Genomic DNA, 23,532 nt, shown 5'->3' with positions numbered 1-23,532 from the left:
CATCATAGCATGTACTTTATTTTTTTATTTTTAGCTCACAATTCTACCAAACTTTCTTTTTTATTTTATTATTATTATTATTATTAGTTACATTTTATTAACTCTGTATTCCAGCTGTATCCCACTCCCTTATTTCCTCCCAATCCTACCCTCCCTCCCTCAGCTCCTCCCTGCCCCTTTCCAAGTCCACGGATTTGGGAGGACCTCCTCCCCTTTCATCTGGCCCTATTTTATCAGGTATCTTCAGGACTGGCTGCAAAGTCCTCCTTTGTGGTCTAGCAGGACTGCTCCTCCCTTGGGAGGTGGGGAGGTCAAAGAGCCTGCCATTGAGTGCTTTGGATGTATGACAGGAGTCTACCGCAGAAGGCATCTGAAAGACCCTACCAAGCAGCGTTTCAAAACAGATACTAAGACTCATAACCAAACCTTCGGCAGAAGGGGAGTTAGTATGATGTGGAAAGGATAGGAGCTCCACAAGGACCAAATATATCTGGGCACAGGGTTTTTTTCTGAAACTGTTTCTCCAACCAAGGGCCATGTATGGATATAACCTAGAACCTTTGCTCAGACGAAGCTCATGGTAGCTCAATAACCAAATGGTTTCCCATAGTAAGGGGAACAGAGACTATTTCTGACAGGAACTCAATAGTGTGTACTTTAAAGGAATACATGTTTTGTTCAATTATATTGAGACAAAGCTTGAGGGGGAAATTGGTGAATTTAAATAAATGATGTAGAAACTTCAAAACTATAATTGAAGGAGGAAAAAGACAGAAAAAACCTGAAATTTCCAAGAATAATGGGACAATTGTAAAAGGTTCAGCACGGGCATAATGGAAATGCCAGAGAAAAGAAAGAAGTATATACAGTGATGGTGGCTGCAAATTTTCCCAATTACTGTCTTCCATAAAACCATAGATTCAGGAAATTCAGAACACCACACAGGATAAGTACAAAAAAAAAAAAAAAGGTACATCATATTCAAATTGTAGAAAATCAAAGACAAAAAGAAAATCTTGATAGGACCTGGGGTGGTTATCGAAGCAGAGGGAATACGTTATCCATGAAGGAATGTTTAGGGATTAAATTAGCCTTTCCCTCAAGTCCATAAAAACCAGAAGAGAATACAGTACAGTGTTGAAGATACATTAATTCTGTATCGGCTTGACTTATCTGTCAGTTTTGTGTCTTACAGGGGTGTTTCTGCGCTTCAGGATGCTCACATTTTGGAGCATATCTCCAGAATAAGTGTGGATTTGGAAACTAATTCTAGCTTATGTTATTGTTTGTTTTCGATGGTATTTCACCTCCCATGGATGTTAGGCAAGGAAACATTAGCAAGAGTATTGCAAGAGAGTCTTCCTATGTGTGGGTACACTGGGCTTGTCTTCTTGTAAGCTTCTTTTGGGAAAGCTTAAAGAAGTCCAGTCACACACATGGAAAGCCCCAGAGAGCAGACATCTTGTTTGGTTGGGGTTTATATTGTTCTAAAACATCATGATCCAAGGGTACTAGGGGAGGAGAGGGTTTATTTCAGCTCACAATCCTCAGATCACACGTGATCATTAGAGGAAGTCAGGGCAGGAACTGAATCAGAATTCATGAAGCAGCACTGTCACAGGCTTCCTCAGCATGGTTTGATAACCTGCTTTCTCAGATAGTTTAGGGTCACTACCTGTGGGTAGCTCTGACCACGATGGGCTGGACAATTTCATGTCAACAATTAATCAAAATGCCCTATAGGTTTGCCAACAAGGCTGCTCTTATGAGGTATTTTCTCAGTTGAGGTTCACTCCTTTTAGATGATTCTGTCAAGCTGACCAAAAACTAGCCAGCACACAGCCTGAGCAGCAACTACAGCATAAACTCTAGAGTGCCACCAGCATGAACTGTCATTAATAAGAGGTAGACCCTTCTAGACATTCCCATGTATTTGAAAATATATGGAAATATTGTCACTATGCCTCAAAAGTAAAAGAGCCAGTTGATAGATACACAGAATAATAGGCAATTATTTGTTTCAAGATTGTTTTTTAAATATCTTGATATATAGCAATAGTGCCACAAAACAAACAATTTATATCACATCATTTGGTATATCATAACACATCCTGAGGTGAATAGTGAAATCTGATTTGGCTAACTGGTTTGACCATAGAGACTGACTTGCCTATAATTTTTTAAACAACTATAATTAAGTCATTTCACAAATCTTAGTAATGGCTTTTAAGTAATTGCAGAAGTTGAGGAAATCACTTTAGTAGTTACTAAGACAATTTAGAATACATGCCATGTGGTCCCTAATTCTTTACTTCTAATAAAACTGAAGTGTGATATTAGGCTGTTTCTGCGGGATAGATAATTTTGTGATCATTTTAACATTTATCTCGGAAGTAACTCACTGATTTGGAGGACTTCATTACAAGGCTTCTCTTCTCACTCTCATGCATATATTGGTGGCCCTGGTGTTCTATCTTAAGCCCTTTGTCTGTTTAAAGTTGCTTGCATTTTGTTCCCCTGACCATCTTGTCTCACATGCCCCATCTTCAAGTGTGTTGATCTTGCTTCTATTTTATCAAATCTGCTGCTGAACGCTCTAGTGAATGGTATTCTTCAGCTTCAAGATTCTGTTTTTGATTCTAATATTTTCTAATATTTTCTGCCTTCTCTTTTTCAAAAACGTACATGTGTTTAGGCATGTCATATATATAGGCACATCATGTATATGGGCCTATATACACAGACACGCATGCACACACACACACACACACACACACACACACACACAGATAGATGCACATACACAGGTGCATTTCTGTGTACAGGTGTGCTCATGTGGATAACAGAGTCTGACGTCAACATAGCTTTTGAAATTGCTTTTCCATCTTCTTTTTTTTACCTGGAGCAGACTATTGTAGATTTGTTGGCCAACAAGTCCCTAGGAGCCACCTTTCCCCAATCCCCAGGGCTGTGGTTGTAGATGGTTCCTGGCACATCCAGCTCCTAGCAGGAGCTTGCGGAGCCAAATCAATGTCCACATACATGTACACAAGCACTCTTCCCACAGAACTGTCTCCACAGCCCCTACATTTTCTGTCTTTACTTGAAAGTCCACTTCTATTCATGCATTAATCTTTAAAGCCTATTGAGTGTCTTCATAGTTAGAATAGAGGAGTCAGGCAACACATATACTTCTGTTCCTTTAAGGCTGTTTTCCGGATGCTTGCTTTGGTCTTTTGGTTGAGTTGTTTGTCAGGCAACTTCTCTTTCTTTTTTTTGTTTTTGTTGATATCTGTGTAACCGAGAAAACTAGGATTCCTAGTCCGTGAAGATGGCTGCTTACAAAATGAACCTGACAAAGAGACTGTAGCAGTCTCTCGTGCCTTTTGGTGGATGTATTTGCTAGGACTGTGAGGGTAAATTCCAAACTGCAGGGCTTCAGCTGTGTGAGTTTTCAGACACCGTACTCACCTGCTCCTGTGATATTTGTTTGCTATGCATGGGTCCTCTGAAACAGCAGCCCCATCCAGCTCCTGCTTGTTTTCTTGTAGCCCCCATGGATAGTAAACAGGCATGATCCGAAAGTGTTTCAAGACAGCTGAGACAAAAGCCTGCTCCCCAAGTAGTAACTTCCCTTCTGCAAGAGTCACAATGTCATGCTCATACTTCATGAATCTGTCTCTTCTGATGGAGAATATAGGGACCTGTAACTTTTGTCTTTGCTGCCATTGTACTTTGCTGGGATTGAGGTTGTGATGAGCCGATACCTCAAATTTTCCTACTGCTTGCAATTTGAATGTGTGCTTGTCTTGACTACAGCCCTTTAATTGGTTTCCTTATTTATCACAAAGGAAACTGGCCCATGAATTGTTCTCCCATCAATGTGTCCACTGGTGGAAGGAAAGCTGCAACTTTCCATTCTGAAACCTTATGATGCCCTTTCCTAGCCTTATTTCTGGTTAAATATTCGCATCTTGTTTTGGGGGGCAAGTTCCATTAAAAATGAGAGCTCTAAGGATAGCAACTTACCTGTAGTATAAGTAGGGAGACATTCAGGACAGCTAGATTGGCCCAAGACTTTCTCAGAGGCACCAATGGAAGAACAAAGGGAATTTTAGTTGTGTCCTTCTCTAGGAGAGGACTTTGGATGTCCAGTCTAAGGCAGGGGCTAAGGTTGTGGCTTCTTGAGACCTGACTTTTCCCCCTGGCTATAATTACCAGTCCTTAAGCATCTGTGTCTGAGTTAGCCCATATTCTATTTTCTGCTTGGCTCTTCCATGATCTTGGGTGGCTCCCCACCCCCACATAATAATATATAAGGTGATATGCTTCTTAATAAACTCACTTGGCATAGGCCATCAGCTTATAAAAGACCTCCTGGTCCAAGTTATTGCTTTTCTCTTCTTTATTTCTCACTCCCAGTCTTTCAACTCAACACCTCTCAGTTTGGGACTCCACTCCTGTCAGTTTAGATCATCAGGTTACAGTGTCCAGCCTATATCTTACAGCTCTAGGTTACTGTTCATCTTCATAGCCTGAAGAGACATCTTAGTGATCATCTCATCTTAATATCAAGCTGTTTTGCTGTTAAATCATGTGTTGGATTTTTGTTAGTTTTTGTGGCTTATATTCCATTTTTATAGTGTTCTATTTTATTTACAATTTCAAGAAAATGTTTAATTGACACAATATTTGTAGTAATCTGATACATCTTTACGATGTGTAATGACTAAATTTTATAATCAGTTCCCTTTGTCAAATGTGTATCATTCCTATGAGGTGAAATTCCATTATCAGTTCTCTTTTGTCAGATGTTTATCATTCCTAAGAGGTGATAGACTCTGTAATTTTCTAGTTATTTGAAACATAAAAAAATATAGTATAGAATAGTAAGTCCACTCTGACATAAAATCCTAGAATGAATTCTAGGTAGTTATTACCCAATCTCATTGTAACCCTCCTCAAATAGCCATTCTTCATCTTTAATGTCCATTATTCTGCTTCCTAGTCTAGAAGATCAGCTGCTGGCAGATATCTTGATTACCAGTGTACACATGAGCTGATTCCATTTCTGGTTGTTTAAATAGTACAGTAGCAAACATGGAAGCTCACCTGTCTTTAATATAATGACTTAGTTTCTTTTTTTTTTTCAAAGTAGTGAAAAGCTTAATCATTTTAATCAAGTATTTCTGTGGGTCTCCTCTTTTCTTGGGGGAAGAATAAGGGCATGGTGCTCAGAAGGCCGTGAGCACAACAGAATGACATCTGGGACCAGCTGCAGGGAGGCAGATCAACTTTACTCCAGGGTGAAGGGAATATATAGGAAAAGGAAAGCAACCAGGAGGTAGCCTGACAGGTGATCACAGTGTGCTTCATTTGCATTAGACAGCATGGTCCTATCACCTGTGCAGGGGCACACTACCTAATTATCATGTGGGTAGGGGTGTGAGATATTCTTCAGAGAACTGTGGCAGAGGCTGCTTCTATGACAAACCAGGCATCTAGTTCAGAGACATCTTCCAAATGAGGACAAGCAAGGAGTAAGAAACCCCAGTAGGGGTAGGGAGTCCTCCTTGTTGCACCAAGCTCGGAGAGCTTTTTGATCACGGAGGCTGCAACCTTCAGCAGCAGGACCCTCCAACATACTTCTACTTTTAGTTTTAAAAGAATTGCCATACTGCATTCCGTAGTGGCTGTGATAGACTTTTGATAGACTTTTTTATGTCAACATGACCCAAGCTAGGGTCATTCGAGAGGTGGGATCCTCAATTAAGAAAACACCTTCCACAAAATTGAGCTATAGGCAAGCCTGTAGGACATTTTCTTAATTAGTGATTTATGGGTGAACAGAGCCTATTGTGGGTCATGCCATCCCTGGGCTGGTGGTTCTGGGTTCTATATAAGGCAGGCTGAGGAAGCCATGAAGATCAAACCAGAAAGCCGCACTCCTCCATGGCCTCTACCTCATTGCCTTCCTCCAGGATCCTTCCCTGTTCTTGACTTCCTTCAGTGATGTACTATGATGTAAAAGTGTAAGCCAAGTAAACCCTTTCCTCTCCAACTTGCTTTTTCGCCACAGTGTTTCATCACAGTAATAGAAACCCTAACGAAGATAGTGGCCATCCCAATTTACATTCTCACCAACAGGCCCCTAACAAAGTAACTCTTTTTCTACAGCTTTACCAGAATTTCCTAGTTTGCTTGTCTTTTTGACATTAACATCCTAATTGGTGTGAGCTAGTCCCCCATTGTGCCTTTGATTTGCATTTCCTAATGATTAGTGATTTTAATAAAATCTGTTTTTAATGGACCATTACAACATACATCTTCTCAATAACGTAAGAAAGGCACTCTAGAGAGGAAGCTGAATATCTTTTAGCAATGAAAGAATGAAGACGATCAGGCTTCAGAGTAATGTTGGCATTTTAGAATGAAATCCTGGCCACTACTAGGTTGTAGGGCTCATGCACTCTTGAGAACTCCTACTCTAGTGAGGCCAATAATGTCATGAAATTCTATATTTTATGCAGATATTAGGAGGCTGGTGCATGCTAAATCTCCCTCTAGCACTTAACCTATATCCTTGGGAATATAGAGTTGTCAGAGAAAAGCTCTGGACTGCAGTTGCGGTAATGCTTAATGGCTTTAATTTAACTATGTCTTTATACAAAGGAGGTGCTTGCTTATATCCATGCGACTGGTATAGTCTCATCCGGAAGGCCACAAACTCTGGTTCATTAATCACCTCCCCCTTTGCAATAGCCCATCCAACCACTATCTACACAAATTCAAAATCCCTTGAGCAATTCATGCTCTCGTGGAAATTTGTTAAATTAGTTGCTTAGAACTGTTGCCTAACCACCATAGTTTTTTTGTTTTGTTTTGTGTTGTTTTGTTGTGTGTGTGTTTTCTCATTTCTTAGCTTGTGGTAATCCTTCTGAGAACAGTAATGCATTTGTCATCTCTGTTACTTGAACAGTAGTGTTGTTTCAAAATGTTTGAAAAAGGAATTCTCTCAGTTTGAACACAGAGGTACTAGCTCACTTGAACTTAATCAAAGGCAAACTGCAGAACCTAACCAACCAGCAAGGACTCAGAATTCTGACACGAGAACGATCAGACATCAGCTTCATCAGAAGCAGCCACAAGTCCACCTATGGTGCTCTGAAGTCCACAGAGCAAGAACTCCATGGGAACTCCACCCCCCCAGTCCATCAGCACAGCCAGTGGCAGCTACACGCAGCTTGGCCTTAAACATCAAATGGAACCTGCCCTCTTGGAGCTTTCTTCCTTGAGTTGTGGTATAACGTGATGGGAAGCTAGACAGTAAAGACGGTAAACAGCAGCAGTTGGTAACACTGGCGAGCAGCCCTGGTGTTTTTGCCCTCTCCTCGCAACAGAACAATCCCTCCAGAGCTTCGAGGGACATGAAACAATTTCACACCATCAGCTGCCTGCGCTTTGCTGCTTCCGAGCCTCATCTGTGTGTTTGTTTCACATCCTCCTCTGTTCTTGCTCTACTTCTCATGCCTTTAGCTACTGCTATAGGAGAATATTATAGCAATCAATTGATATCAGATTAGAAGTCTGAGGGCTTTTCACTATCTGCAGGAGGTGACTGAAATATCATACCGTGCAGCACATTTCTCTACTAAATTGCGGCAGTAGCAACTATCATTTTGAGAGAGGTCTAGAAGGAGTTTTTGCGGTGTTAGAAGAGGCAATTGTGTTTCCCAGGCATCAGAATGTGAAAGGAAGAATGGGTACTCATGAAGAAGATGGTTAGCTAGGCTGTGGGTCACTTGATGCTAAAAATTTAATGGTCTTTTATGGCCCTGACTTCAAATACAAACACACATGCACACACACACATGCACACATGCACAAACATAGCACTTATTATTATTATTAATATTATTATTATTGGGTTTCTTCAGACTTGTTAGTGAAGTACAAACTGGAGCTCAGTGTATGTGCCGTGTATCTCTATGTCTGTGCCCGTGTGTCTGTGTATCTCTGTGTGTCTCTGTGAGTGTGTCTGTCTGCCTGTGCTGACACACACATCTTTCAGCGCAGTGGAGGAAGGGGCTGCGTACACAGGGCTTGCTTTGTCTTAGCAGTGATTCCAGGGAGCCTTCCAATTGGCCTCTTTCTTCTACTTTTCACCCCCCCTTCACATGTCATAACTACTCCTTTGCTGATATTTAAGAGACCAGAAGAGCCACAGCTGGGAGGGAGAGCCTGTCCTTGAATATTTACTATACTTTCAGCACTGGCCATGCTGACTACTGAAACACCCAGGCTCTAAGAAAACGATTGATGGATATGCAATCACACAAAGTCTCCGTTTGTGTATAAGGAATGCCCACCCCACTCCTGTGCTGCTTAAGTGAGGTTTAATATCCCGGTGTTTTCCTGGTGCGCACACACACACACACACACACACTTTTTAAAATTCTGGTTCACTGGACAGTGGGTAGCTCAGGTATTCTCTTTTTGATAAATATTTAGAGACATGCTGCTGACGGGAGAAAGAACACATACCTCATTTAATGCACTAAGTAGCTGCCCTTCGGACAAGGTTGTCTTCCAGTTATCAATAAGGATTTGTGATTTATAAAAAAATTGAAAATGTCAAAGTTTCATATAGAAAATCTATCAGTATATTATTCTACACCTTCAAAAATCTTTTCAGCATAATTCATAAGTAATAAATTCACCTCATTGGATTTCTGTGTACCCTCTGGTAGACAAGTTTGCAATCAGTCAGTGGAAATGGCCAGAAATATAAAATAACCTCTCAAGTACAGGAATAATTTTTCTTTGAATGTTAATCAATTAAGTATACATCAAAGCTTTTAAGGTAATTGCCATGGAAGCGACTTTGCAAGATTAGCTCCTTCGTATAATGGTGGGAAAATATAAGTCAAGATATATAAAGACAAGATGTGTCCTATCCTACTTCTTAAACTCTAATGAAAATCATTGAGTTTGAAGGTTAGGGACACTTCTAAAGATCTCAGAGAAGCTCTTACTGGCATACGTAGCCCACGAATGGCATGGTATCCGTATGATTAGTGCCTCATAGGATGGGGCAAAGCTGATTGCATACATAGGAATGCCTGTTAGCAGGCTCAAGCCTGGGAAACTGTCATAATTGTTCCACTGTGATCCTCTGCAGACATGAGCTGGGAGCCATGGAAGCAAGGTTCTATTTTAACTGACAGGAGAAAGAACACACACCTCATTTAATGCACTAAGTAGCTGCCCTTTGGACAAGGTTGCCTTCCAGTTATCATTGATAAGGATACATCATTGATGTATCCGCTGCCCCTATAGAAAGGAGGTTTCTTTGTGCTATGTCAATCAGTAAAATGGTTGCAAGTGCCACTAGCCCTTGGAAAATTTCAGAATGTCACATTTACTTACGAAAGGAACAGCGAGAAACACATTCATTAGACAAATGTTTTGTAGATGGCCATTCTAAGCAGTCCTCTCAAAAAACAACAACCCACAAAAACTCTCTGTGTCTAATACAACTTTGATGGGACTCCCAGCTTCTGCAGCTGGCTTTATTGAACACAGAATTTTTCCACACATGACGTATTTTGAAAACACAATGCAGTTATTCTTGTGCAAGAATGATGAGGCAAAAAAATGGCTTTGGTTTGGCTTTCTTCTTGATTAGATGAGCTGCTGTTGAGTCCAAAGCCTACCGAATGAGACTTACGTAATAAAGACTGTTACTCCCATCAATTTCTTATAGTGGTTTACCTTTTGTTAACGAGGAGGACAGCCTAGGGATGATATCTAACAGGTTTCAGAGGAGAATTTCTTTTCTGCTGTCTTGGACAACTGTATCTATTCACCAATTAAACCATCCCCAAATGACTACAGGGGCTCTCAAAGGCACTTATCAGTAGTAGAAAGATGGTTTTGAATTCAAATTCATCACTTCTTACTAGAACGCACCATTCCACTACGACACTGAACCATCTAAAAGATTTGGTGATTTCTGTTGGTAAACATATCAATTCTTATGACTTTATAGGAAAATATTCTTAATATCCCTAAACCTGCAAAGACAGAAAACTCCTATATTCATTTTGTTGAAACACTGCACATAATAGATTGCATTTTTTAACAAAATTCCAATCTTTTCTATCTGGGTCAATCATAATAAATCTTATTTCTTATTCTCAATTGTGTCATTTTTTTTATGGTACTTGTAATTATCTCCCCTTCCCACAATATTATAAGGGAGAGACAAAGCGCACTCAGAATACCCTTGGTGGTATTTATTCCCCATTGTAGGGGACAATGGTTTACTTTGTGAAAATGTTTTAGGCAAGACAGGATTCCTTTACATTTTATGTGTAATTGGAGTTAGTTGTGAGCTATGTATATTTAATCAAAGGCAGAAAGATCTAATTTTGTTTTTTTTTCCCTTGACTGTTTTTATCATATAGTAATGCCACATTTTACTTTGTTTATTTAAACTTGAACTCAAGAAAGTGTCAGCGTTATTTATTTCTTAGGATAGAAAATTCCTCCATTAAAGTAGCAGTTTTGTAGTGCATAAAGTCACTTGAGAAATATCTAGCGCGCGTGCGCGCACACACACACACACACACACACACACACACACACACGTAGCAGCACACAGACATGGGGACGGGGAAGATTTCAAATGTTCTCCCCTACGCTTCTGAACCGGTCCTATCTTGTGCTCCTGTGAGCACATCTACAGACCTCACTTGGCTCAGATGTTGTGTGAATAATTGGTTCTTTGCACTTTTGAAAGGATAATTTAATGAGCTAATCAAAGTTTCCTTCAGTTACAGCCTGCTTTGTCTTTCCAGAATGTTGCATGTTAAATTCTCTTGGGTCAGTGAACACCCTGCTGGCCATCTCTTCAGCAGTGCTTCCTGTCACATTGCATTTTGCTTCCCCCTCACATGCTGGAGGGGAGAGTTACTTCTGACACAGCTCCCATCTGAGAGCTGCAGTTATCCCTGCTCCTCCACTGTCACTTTCCCCAACAAACACAACGACTCTGGGAAGATCTTTAAGCCCACAGCCATTGAAACATGATATTTAAGATTTGTAAATTCATTGATTTTGTTGATTTGGTGCAGGAGAACAGGAGCGTCCCTTTTCTTACGTTTCTTGCTTCCCATTAATTTGTTTAATTAAATGTGTTAAAATTATTAAAAATTTGAGGGCTCAGTTGAGAATATAAAACCCAAAGCAGTTAAAACTACAAATCTTTCATATTGCAAACAACAGTTTAAAATTAAAAAAAAAAAAAAAAAGCTTGCAGCCCTTTTTTTTTCTTAAAGGTGAATTTTCCCACCAGTGTTCAAACCGGTACACACGATGATGTGTTGACATCTACTTACCAACAGTAGTTTAAGGCCCCCTCTTACCGCAGTGGCAGGAAGTGCCTTACAAAGATGTGAGCGGAAAATGATATCTGCGTGATAGACTCGGGGGCAGGCTGATCGGCCCCCGAAAGGATAAGGCTGTTTTGTTCTTGATGGGAGATTAGTACAGAAATAGATGTGAGTCAGAGCTCAGCACAGGGACGACTTCCTGACAGGCGTTCTCCACACCTAAAGTACATTAAGTTTAAATCCAAGGAGCCATCACACTTCAGTCCTTTCAACTTTTAATTTCAAATATAACTTGGAAAAAAAAATCTTCTTAAGGAAAGGCCACAATGATTGGTGTGTGTGTGTGTGTGTGCGTGTGTGTGCGTGTGTGTGCGTGTGTGTGCATGTGTGCTCGCGCACGCGCGTGCATGCGGCTTTTTAAAGCTAGACTGTGGTAACAGTTAAAGAATGAGGGGTACATGTGAAGTGACTCAAGAGAGTTCTGGATAGCCAGGCAATCCTGTGTGCATATTGTTTCAAGTGGTTAATAATCACTTCTAGCAGAATTTGTAAAATTTCTAACACCAGTAAAAGGAGACACGTATCTGTCTCTTGGATAGCTTAGAATCAAGACCATCGTTTTGTACATTACACATTTCCCAGTTTTGAGTGGCCTTTCTGTCTTAAAGAAAGATAAATTTTTTTACCCCCCAATAGTTACCAGTTTATGAGGTTCAGTGGGATCAACTGCTTTCAAGTGGACAGTTACAATTACGGGCAACAAGAGTTATAGGCTTGTGTGGTCTAGTGGGCAGCCAGCTACACCTGTGTCTCTTCTACAGTCCTGATGGGAGGTAGTGAGTATTCAGCATATGCAGAGTAATTCATACCAACGTTAATCGTTATTCTTGTTTCTGAATGGCTTTTCCAGAGGCTGCCATGTGCTTGACTTTTAAATAGTGTACCATGTTTGTATGTGCCAGGCCCATTGCCTAACCCGCTTTAAATTATTTTCTCTCTGCTTTGCACGGTCCTGCTCTACACAAACCAGGAGAGAAATTAAATAAGAGAATTCCAAACTAGTAGGTAAGTGAAAGTCAATGCCAGTTCCTAGAACATATAGCTTAGACCTACACGTTAAATAATCCTTGCTCTTACCGACAGATTTGGGTCTTGCTGTAACTTGAATTGATGCAAATACTGATCTGTTTCTATTGAGGCAATAGTAAATGAAGTCTTCTTATTCTTGATGGAATTTGCAGTGTCTGATATAGACACCAATGCAGATCATTCATGTGTTGATAAATCTGATGTCTCTACATTTGGGAAAAGATGATTATGGAGGCCTTTACCAAATCATGCCAGCTGACTAAGACTTGAAAGGTTATCTTAAAAGCCTGGAGGACTGAATGAAAAGATAACCGTGGTGGGAGAGACAGTGAAAAAGCTGAAGATGGTATAAAGGGCATGTTGTGAGCACTTTAGATTTAGTCATGCAGGAGGGTCAGTGGCAAAAGTATCCTGCTAATAGAACAGCCACAGTTAAAAATACCAAGATAGTGGCATATCACATTTACACTTTATGATCATTGAAAACCTAAAAAATTCCAGGCATATAGGGCTTTACATTTGATTTCCCTAAGGATTTTTGTAAGTAAACTGCATTATTATAGTCTTGATAGTTTTACTATTAATATTGTGGACAGTAGCTTTCTATATTATTGTATAATTAATACATCATTAACAGTGATTTTACACATTGTTGTGACAAAGACCCACCTGACAAAAACAAGGAAGGAAGGAGAAGAGGGAAAGAAGGAAAGAAGGAAAGGAAGGCACGTCATAGACAAGTACATTGTGGTGGGGAGGACATGTCACCAGAGACTGGAGCAGCTGACCACATCACAAGCACAGTGAGCAAGTGCGGAGGGATGAACACATGCTCAGCTCAACTCTTATTTATCAGTCTGGTAGCCCAACCCACGGGGATGGTGCTACCCATTCTGAGGGCTGCTCTTCCCTGTTAAAACTTTCTGGATACGTCTTTACAGACATGCCTGGATGTGTTTCCATGGTGATTCTAAATCCTACCAAGTTGACATTGCAGATTAACTGTCACACATGCCCTCTGTCATTTGTCTTTCATATTTCCATGTACATCTCAAAGGTTTTTTTTTAGTTCAACTTGTTTGCTTGTTTTTTTTTAACTTTTTTTTTAATTTTTCATCAATTACACTTTATTCATTCTGCATCCCCCCATAAGCCCCTCCCTCCTCCCCTCCCAATCCCACCCTCCCTCCTCCCTCTGCTTGCATGCCACTCCTCAAGTCCACTAATAGGGGAGGTTCTTTTTTTTAACTTTTATTAGTTACACTTTATTCACTTTGTATCCCCCCATAAACCCCACCCTCCTCCCTTCCCAATCCCGCCCTCCCTCCCCCTCTTCACACATGCACCTCCCCAAGTCCACTGATAGGGGAGGCCCCCATCTCCTTTCTTCTGATCCTAGTCTATCAGGTCTCATCAAGAGCGGCTGCATTGTCATCTTCTGTGGCCTGGTAAGGCTGCTCCCCTCTCAGGGGGAGGGGATCAAAGAGCAGGCCAATCAGTTTATGTCAGAGGCAGTCCCTCTTCCCATTACTATGGAATCCACTGAACTGCCATGTGCTACATCTGTGCAGGGGTTCTAGGTTATCTCCATGCATGGTACTAGTTTTCTCTTCTCTCATTGCAAAGTCCTTTCAACTAGTTTGAACAGGCACAGGGTTCTTGTGTCAGACTTAGTTGATTTGCAGGAGGGACCACTAAGTCTTATTTTCTTCCTAGTAAGCCAGGGAGTTTGGTTGTTGATGTTGTTGTTTTACTGGTCTCAGTGTTTGCTTTGGTATGGCCAGGAGAAAAAGAATTGTTCAATATACTGGATATCATGAGAGGATAGAAGCAAACGCTCAAGAGCTTTTGGAGGGGAATGAGTGAAAATTCAATATGAAGCTCAGTTACGAATCCCTTGACTATCAGGCATCCCTTGAAAGTGAGGCATGAGTTCAATAATCATAAGACCCCTTTCTTTCCAAAAACTAACAACTGAGAATAGGCTTAATGAACAACAGAGGTGTATGGTACTTTGAACAGGTGAAGAGATGGAATTAAAAGGTCTTCCAAGGCTGTTTCTTTAAGCTCCACTTCATCCCATGAAACCTTTCATGCTTATTTTTACTCAGAATCCCAGGCCCAAATGCTGGTATCTGGGTTTTATTATCGTGTCCCACAGCAAGACTTCTTATACTTATCCAAAGATGTGAAGGATAAAGATAAGGCCTGTAAAATCTTATAGTTAAAACTCAATTTTAAAAAAGCCCCTCAATACAAGTAAGAGTCTAATAATGTGTTTTCCATTGAATTGAGATAAGTTTTTGGAAAATAAATTACACTATTTTTATTGCTTCATTATTTTTAAAGAATGTATTAAGATAGACAGCAGATGTTGGAATCTCCGTACGGGATCTTGAGCACTTGGCTTGTAAAATCCAAGCACAGATTCTACACCTAGTAAGCTAAGTTGGAATGCTGGATCCTCTATGAGCCAGTATAGCAGATCTTGGCAATTTTACCTCTCTCACCCCGTTTTGTTGTGTGTAAAACAAATGCATCAATAATGTCTGCCTTTTGGCGTACGGAGAAAATTAAAGAAGCCACAAAGAAAGACACAGCACGAAGAGAAGCATTCACACAGGGAAGCCAAATGCAAGCGTCAGTTAGTGTAACAGGAGGAGAGCCTCTGCTCACACTTCTGTGAAGGCCCTCATCATACCGTGGTGGGTGTGTGACATTTGCAGGCAGAAGAACTGCTGGGAGGGTACATGTCGGAGCATGCCCAGAGGCCGGGGAAGACAGCTGAGAGTAGACAGGAGATGCTAACAGGGTGCACATTGGCCTTAGAAGAAGGCAAACCAGCAGTGTGGTGGTTAATGCTGTCTGCCCGACAGATCCTGTAAACACTGGGAGCCAGGCCTCTGGGCCGGCCTACGCTGGCTTATCTCAATTACATTAGTAGAGGCAGCAAGACCCAACCACTAAAGAGGCGCCATTCCCTGAGTAGGATCCAAGACTGAGTAAATGCACAAAGGGAACCAATAGCAGCATGTATCTGTTGCTCTCTGCTTCCTGATTGTGGATGTGCTGTAACCAGCTGATTTGAGCTCCTCCTGCCTTGACTTCCCCACCACAGTGGATGATGCTCCTGAATGGTGAGCCAGAGTAAACCTTTACTACACTCAGTTGCTTTTTCTTGAGTATTTTATCATAGCAGCAGGAAAAGAAACTAAGATGAGCAGCAACAGGAAAGGCCAGATCAGAGAAAATCAAGGAGCTTGAGGACAATGACTGCAGAAACTTCTGTCAGTCAGTGGAGCAAGGTTAAGAAGGATGCTAATTCTTGTCAAACAGTCAAGAATGAGGGATCCTGAACCCTATAGTGTTCATGCCATGACAACGTGCCTATAAAAAATAAAAATAAAAATAAAGCAATCTGACTTCACCAGGTCATCCGAGATAAGCTGACAAATCATACATGAAAGAGAGAGGGAAATGAGTCAAAAATCCCTGCCAAGCTGGACACAAGCTCAGATAAACATAAATTAATGTAAAAAATAGTTTTTAGCCTAGTCTCAACAAAATGAATCATAATAATGTTATTTAATGAGAAACAATGAGTTAGTTCTGCTTAAGGGAATTACCCCAAATTTTTGATGAATTATTATCTTAATATTATAATTATCTGATGTTATAAATCAGCCAGTGAGTAATGCAAATATTTCACATTTAAACGTGTTGGCAGAATTCATTCTTTGATTGTGTTGACATATATGTTTTACATTTTCCATGTAAGCAAGTTGATTTTCAGCATGTTATCTGACCTTGGTGGCAGCATTCCAGTCACCAAGGTCCTATTCTATTCTGAGGTGCTTGCCAGGGCTCTTTGAATGTACATTAGGACAGAAGAGCAAAGGATGAGGAGAACTTCAGATGAAATCCATTGGACCTGGAGAAATTATAAGAAAATTACTGAAGATCTGTTTTTAAGTTGCTGGCGTTGCCACTAAGTATGGAAGTCAAGCTAAGTGTCACCTGGTTCTGCTTGGCTTCCCATCTGAAAACCCGCAAGATTGTTTATAAAGTCAGTGATGAAAGGAAAATGTGGCATGCAAGTTTATTGAGTACACGTTTCTGGTCCTGGATGTGATTAAAAGTTATCTAGAACAGAATTCAGAATCCAGTCCTTGCCTCCCGCTGAGGATATTTATAAACATGGAAATGGCTATATTTCTCAAACCATTCTGTTTTCTTCTACTGATGTTCAGAATCCAGAATCCAGCTGTCGTTCAGAGTTTGAAAGTCAGCGGATAAATCAAAATTGCTGAGCAGACAGCCACATCAGATCTTGCATAAGCATGTCTGTCCACCAACTTAGGGCATGACAGCTCAGTATCTTTGTGTCTTTCAGGAGTGGGTAGAATTGAGATTATACTGCAAAGTTATAATTAGCAGCCTAAAATAAAGTTTATGAGAATCTATAAAAATGGCTTCTACTATTTTCCAGCTGTTACATTCTGAATAGTGTGAGCTCTCTTTCATGTGAATAAGGAGTAGAGGGAAAATAATTCTGCTTTACCAGTTCAAGGATAGTTTCATGCTGTTCGATTAGGTACCTCTGATATTGATTATCTTGTTTACTTTCAATCCGAATCCTGTGAAAAAACTACTTACATTACCATTTTGTAGATGTAAAAATGGAGGATCAAACAAATTGAAAAACTTGGGCGACTGCGTTACCAAACCATGAAACAGGATGTTGATTCAGATCTGCCTGGTCATTCAGCACTTTGCAATGGAACAAATGTTTGGTGTTAGAGGGTCTCTCTATTCATATTTATCATTGCAATTATCTATGTCTTATATCATGTAAAAGTTACAGGCTCAACCAATGGGCTGAACTTCACTGAGACCAGTGGCCACAGATGTATTATATGTCCTACCCACATCTCTGTAACTCACGTCTAGGTCCATTTACTGCTGTGGTAGACAGACTCGAGTTCTCTGTGGTTTGAGTCACTGTGCTCTTCTGCCACCAGGATTTCTCCAAAGCTACATGCCTCTGTGAGCTTGAGTGTAGACTCAGCCTAAAAGTTCAGGGAGTCACCCTCTAGGACCAGCACTCAGCAGGGAGGACAACATTCAATGGCCAAGTCTCTCAGTATCCTGTCCTTGCCAGGATTTATTCCAACGTGCTTCCATGTTTCCTTGAAAGGGTACCAGTTGTCCTTCTCATTGATGAACTTAATGATGGCCTCTTTGCTCTCTTTCCTCATCACAATCTGTTCAATCTGCATCCTGAGATTCTTTTGTTTTCAATCCTAATGGTTTGGCCATGCATGCATGCATGCGTACTTGTGTGTGTGTATCTACTCTTGCCATCTCTAACAGATTATTTAGACTGAGTTTCTATACATCAGATATTGTTTGCACTAAAAAGGAAGCTGAGGAGGGAAGAAAGCAGTATGATATAGACTCACAAGATCTCCGATGAGTGCCTTTCCTTCTTGCCCACTTCCCACTAGCTGTAGCGATTACAAGCAGAGGTAGCAATAGCATGGTCCTCGCAGCAACATAGCTAAAATATAAGGCAGTATTGGCTTGGATTCAAAGTACATGCAAGAGGCCATTATTTTGAAAATCCCTAAAATACTTGAGGAAGGAAATCCTACCAGTACCTAAACTTCCCACAGGTTATTAAGAAGGCCTGGATTGTATTGAATTGTGCATATTGATGCAGCTGTAACCTCATATGCTGATAAAACCTGAAATACATTCTACCATTGGGGTTACTGATATCCTATTCTATTCATCTATTTTTCTTTTTCCCTCTGTTCTTTTGTTTGTTTTGAAACAAGGTTTTATTCTAGATCTCAGGCTGAACTGAAACTTATTTATATAGCTTAGGCTAACCTTGAACTTTGTAATTCTCCTGCCTCTGTCTCCCAAGTGCTTGCGCCACTAGTCTTGGCTTCCACATCTTATTCAATTCATCTATTGATTTGTACAATTAGGATGCAGTAGGTAAATTTTGGTAAAATAAGAAAAATATTAATTTATGAAAAATTGCAACCAGAAAAAATTCAAATTCACTGGATGAATTTGGCTATTTCCTAATCTACAACATAAAAAAAAAAAACAAGTTAGCTTTTACTTGGAAACAATAAAAGAATAAATCATGAATCAATGATGACATAATAAAGGAATATTACTGTGAAGAGTCTAGAGTAGCCATTTTTATTGGAGCAGCCTTTTCAAATTGTGCCACCATTTCCTCAGGGATAGATTGCACTTATCTCTTAGCATTTTTATACATTTCCAGTATATGAATTTATGGCACAAAACATAAGAGTTCCTGCTATTGGATACAGGTTGATTCATAAAAGTTGGATGAATAGAAGAGTGGCTTAAAAGAGACATGGATAAAGATGTGGCCTTTTACAAAGTACATCTAAGTTTTTATATGTCATATGAGAGAAATCTCATTTTTATATTTTTCACAAAAGCCCAAAGAAAATTAAAAATCTTTGGTTAACTAACAATACATAGATTGGAAACCTCTGTTACAGACTCCATGTTTTTTCCAAACCTGCTGCTTGATTCTTGCCAGTTCTTAGGATCCACTTGAACACAAATGGCCTCATTTCTCCGAGACCAGGAAGTGGCTGTGGAATCCAGTGCCTATATGAAAAACAAACAAGACCTTTGATCAACTGGCTTTGTTCATTTGCCATATGGCATATTTTTTTAATGGTTTCCCATAGAAATCAAGCATACACATTTGACTAATGTTACAGAAGATGTTTGTTGGTCAACACTACTGTTAAGGTTCAGATAAGGCTTGAGCATGTTCCTAACAGGCTCACGTAGCAGCTTTATTTCATACGTATGATGATGTCGTGAGGTGTGGAGCCTTTAAGGAGTGGAGCCTCATGGGCAGTAATTAGAACATTGGTATGTTATCTTTTGGAGAGATTAATGTAGTACCGTGGGTACCTCTTTTCTTTCCAAAAGTGGATTGTTATAAACAAGACGGTCCTGGTCTCTTATTCTCCCTGGTTTTGTCACAAGCCTTCTCTTGTACACACTCCTGGCATTATCGTGGTGTTCTCTATCAGGCCATCAACAGAGAAATGCTGGTATCCTGCTCTCAGGCCTGAAGTACTATGAGCAGAAAAAGCCTCTTTTCTTTGTAGATTATCCAGCCTCCGTTTGCTGTCTTTTCATAAACAAGTAACAGAAAGAGACCAAATGCTTCAATTCGATTTAAATAATTTACGTAGGGCCTCAGCGGGAAAATAAGTCCTGGAAACTTCTGATTATTGTCTGAAACTGTTCTCATATTGGTAGATTATAAAATATTCTTTTATGTTAATCCATTTTATACACTTACAGCAAATCATAGTTTTATATAAAAGAATGAATCTTGTAAAAGTGGTATATTCAATTGAGTTTTAAATCATCAAATCTAGCTAAACATCTTTCTCAAATTTTTGTGTACAATCTTTGTAAATAAATATTTACTATTGTCTTCCAAATGCTTACATACATATCACAAATATACATATAATATAAATATGCATCCATGCATAACATATTTATATATACATATAGACTGAATATGTTACACATAGATATTTATATATACATATGAAGTATGTATATGTACATAGATAATCTTTTTACTGCTGCAAAGATACTTTCATTGCTCTTTATTTCATATTTCATAATTATCTTCACTCCATACAAAATTATGTCATCTGTTATGTACAGTTCATCTCAGAGAGATTCAGAGAATAAAATAAGCAATGAGAAGCACTGGGAGTGATTACAGAAAATGTGTTTAGGCATATGGATAAATTAAAGTATTCAGTCACAAGGATGCTTGTGAAAGGAGGAAATTAAGAGACATAAGTAAGAAGATATTTCGTTATTGGGTTTTGGAGAGAAGTCAAGGCAGAGGAAAACATGGGTTTTCATTCAGGCTGTAGAAATTTAGATGTGAATCAATATGCATTCTGCAGAGATGCTAGCTATATCAGTATAAATAGCACCTGAAGAACACTGGGCCAGAAGCAGAGAGTATGTGGTATGGAGCAATTTCATCTAGTAGTATTCATTGGTGTGGCAATGATATTCAAATTAAGTTGAGGTCACCCAGAAGTTCATATACATGGGGCAAAGAAGACACCCTGGATCTGCAATATGCATATTTAAAACACACAGAGAAGGATGCAGTAAAGGAAATGGAGGCAAGGAGGAGAAACTATGAGGGTAAGATCATTCACACCCAACTGCTGGGAGGAGAACGCTCTGAGAATGAACAGCAGAACAATGCAGGAGTGATGGCTGACATAGCATGAGAGAATATAAAACGGTTTGGGAGGGAAATGCAGACAAGAAGAGAGAAGTGAAGAAAGAAGTGACCAATCTTTTATGCCATGCTGTTATAAAAGAGAATGGAGAAATGGTTATGTATCTTGAATGTGTTAAGAGAAGCTTTTAAAACTCAATTATTATGATGGATAATGAAAAAACATGTGATGGTTTGAGAACGCCCACCACAGGCTCACATATCTGAATGCTTGGTTCTTAGCTGGTACAGATGTTTGAGAAGGATTTTCAAGTGTGGTTTTGTTTGAGGAGGTGCCACTGGGGTCCAGCTTTGAGGTTTCAAAACCACGTGTTATTCCCAGGTAGCTTTCTCTGTCTCATGCTTGTGTATATTGTATGTGGTGATGTGGGATCTCAGCTACTGCTTTGACACTATGCCTACCTGTGTGTATGGACTCTAACCTTCTGGAGTATATCTTGGTCATAGTGTTCTTTGATAGCAATAGAAAAGTAAATAAGACAAGTTTACAATTCTAGAAAGAGCACATCTCCTCAAGGACTCCCTCATGAAACTCAACCAGCACTCCCTGTGATGGCCAGCAGGTGGACAGGTTCCCTCTTCTCACTCAACTCATCTTCTCTCCACTTCACCATGTCCCTGCTCATCCATGAGTGATTCTCCAGACAAATATCTTGGAACTGAGAAGATCATTGTGGTAGTTTTAGTCATCTGCATGTCACTGGATTTCATTCAGAGAGGTATAATTCATCTAAAGGCATAAGAACAACATATACCCGAGAAAGGTTGAAATCAGAGAAAGTAATGTCTAGGTGTTTCTCAAAAGGCACTCCTCTGGCCACAGCAGCAGCAGCACATGGAAACTTGTTAGAAATGAGAATTTCCAGGCTGTACCAGGGGCAGAAACTGTATCCAGAAACTCTGGGTCCTCCCAGCAGTCTGTGTTCAATATGCTTCTCAAGTGCTTCTGATACTGGCAGTGAGTTTGAAAACCCTGAGTGACTGCAAACAGTATTGAAGGGAAACTCAGAAGCTATGTCCATACTTTGTGAAACAATAGTTCTCTTCCATTTTACACCCGCATTTTTGAGCCTTTTTCTGGTGTTTCACTATACTGGCTGTGTGGTGGTTTGAATAAAAATGACCGCTATAGGTCCATAGAGAGTGGCACTATTAGGAGGTATGGGGTTGCTGGATTAGGAGTGGCATTGTTAGAGGAGTTGTGTCACTTTCTCTGCCTGCTACCTATGGATCTAGATGTAGAACTAACTCTCAGCTCTTTCTCCAGCACCATGTCTGTCTACACACTGCCATACTTCCTGCCATGATGATACTGAACTAAACCTCTGAAACCGTGAGATCCCAATTAAATGGTTTTTTTTTTGTTTTTGTTTTTTGGTTTTGTTTTTTTACTATAACAGTTGCCGTGGTCATGATGTCTCTTCATAGCAATAGAAACCCTAACTAGGGCACAAGCTGGTACCAGACATTGGTGATAGGCCTGACATGCTTTTATTTGAGACTTTGAATTAAAATTTGAGTACTTTAAGTGAGGTTTAATGGTCCATACTAGTAGGTACATGGGAGACAGTTGTGCTGAGAGTGGTTTGAACTTTGGGGACCTGGCTCAAGAGGTTTCAGGGGAGAAAAATATTAGTATGTGGCCTAAAAAAAAATCATTCTTGTGATATTTTGGTGAAGAATTTGGCTGTTCTTGCCCTTGTCTGAAAAAGTCTGCCTAAGGCTAAATTAAAGAGTTTTGGATTAATTGTGTTGACAGAAGAAATTTCAAAACAGCCTAATATTGGCTCTGTTGTGTGGGTATTAGTGTTCACTCCTATGAAGATCTATAATGAAAAGGAGCAAGCTGAGGAAAGCATCATACAAAATGTACAGTCCAAGGAGATTAGGAGTACAGGAAAGGAAATGGAGCTAAATCCTGAATTCAAGGAGACAAGTAGAATAAAGAAAATCCTGATGTTAAGTAGAATAAAGAGAGTAATGCCTTTAGGGCAAAATCCCACCCAGCTAAACTTTCAGTTCGTGAATTAAAGAAAAGCTTAGAGCCAAGTCTGGTGGTATATGGCTTTAATTCCATCAATCCAGAGGCCGAGGCTGGTGGATCTCTGAGTTTGAGCCTGGTCTGTGGAGTGAGTTCTGGGAGAACTAAGTCTAGGCTGTTGAGGAAACCATCAAAAACAAGACGCTGGTGAACTCAAGCAATTAGACACCAACAAACCAAATAATCCAATTTAAAAATGAGGTGTAGAGCTAAACAGAGAATTCTCAACAGTGGTGGGAAAACACTTAAAGAAATGGTCAACATCCTTAGTCATCAAGGAAATGCAAATCAAAACAACTCTGAAATTCTATCTTACACCAACCAGAATGGCTAAGATCAAATACTCAAGTGACAGCACATGCTGGAAAGGATGTGGAGAAAGGGGAACCCTCCTCCATTGCTGGTAGAAATGTAAACTTATAAACTCTAGCAATCAATCTGGAGCTTTCTCAGAAAATTGGGAACAGTGCTACCTCAAGATCCAGCTATACCACTCCTGGGCATATACCCAAAAGATGCTTCAACATTCAGCAAGGACATTTGCTCAACTATATTCCTAACAGCTTAATTTGTAATAGCCAATATCTAGAAACAGCTTAGATGCCCCTCAACTGAGGAATAGATACAGGAATTGTGGCACATTTACACAA

This window comes from Meriones unguiculatus, chromosome 21 (assembly GCF_030254825.1).
Source record: "Meriones unguiculatus strain TT.TT164.6M chromosome 21, Bangor_MerUng_6.1, whole genome shotgun sequence".
Taxonomy (NCBI): Eukaryota; Metazoa; Chordata; class Mammalia; order Rodentia; family Muridae; genus Meriones; species Meriones unguiculatus.
Note: the sequence above shows the minus strand (reverse complement) of the source record.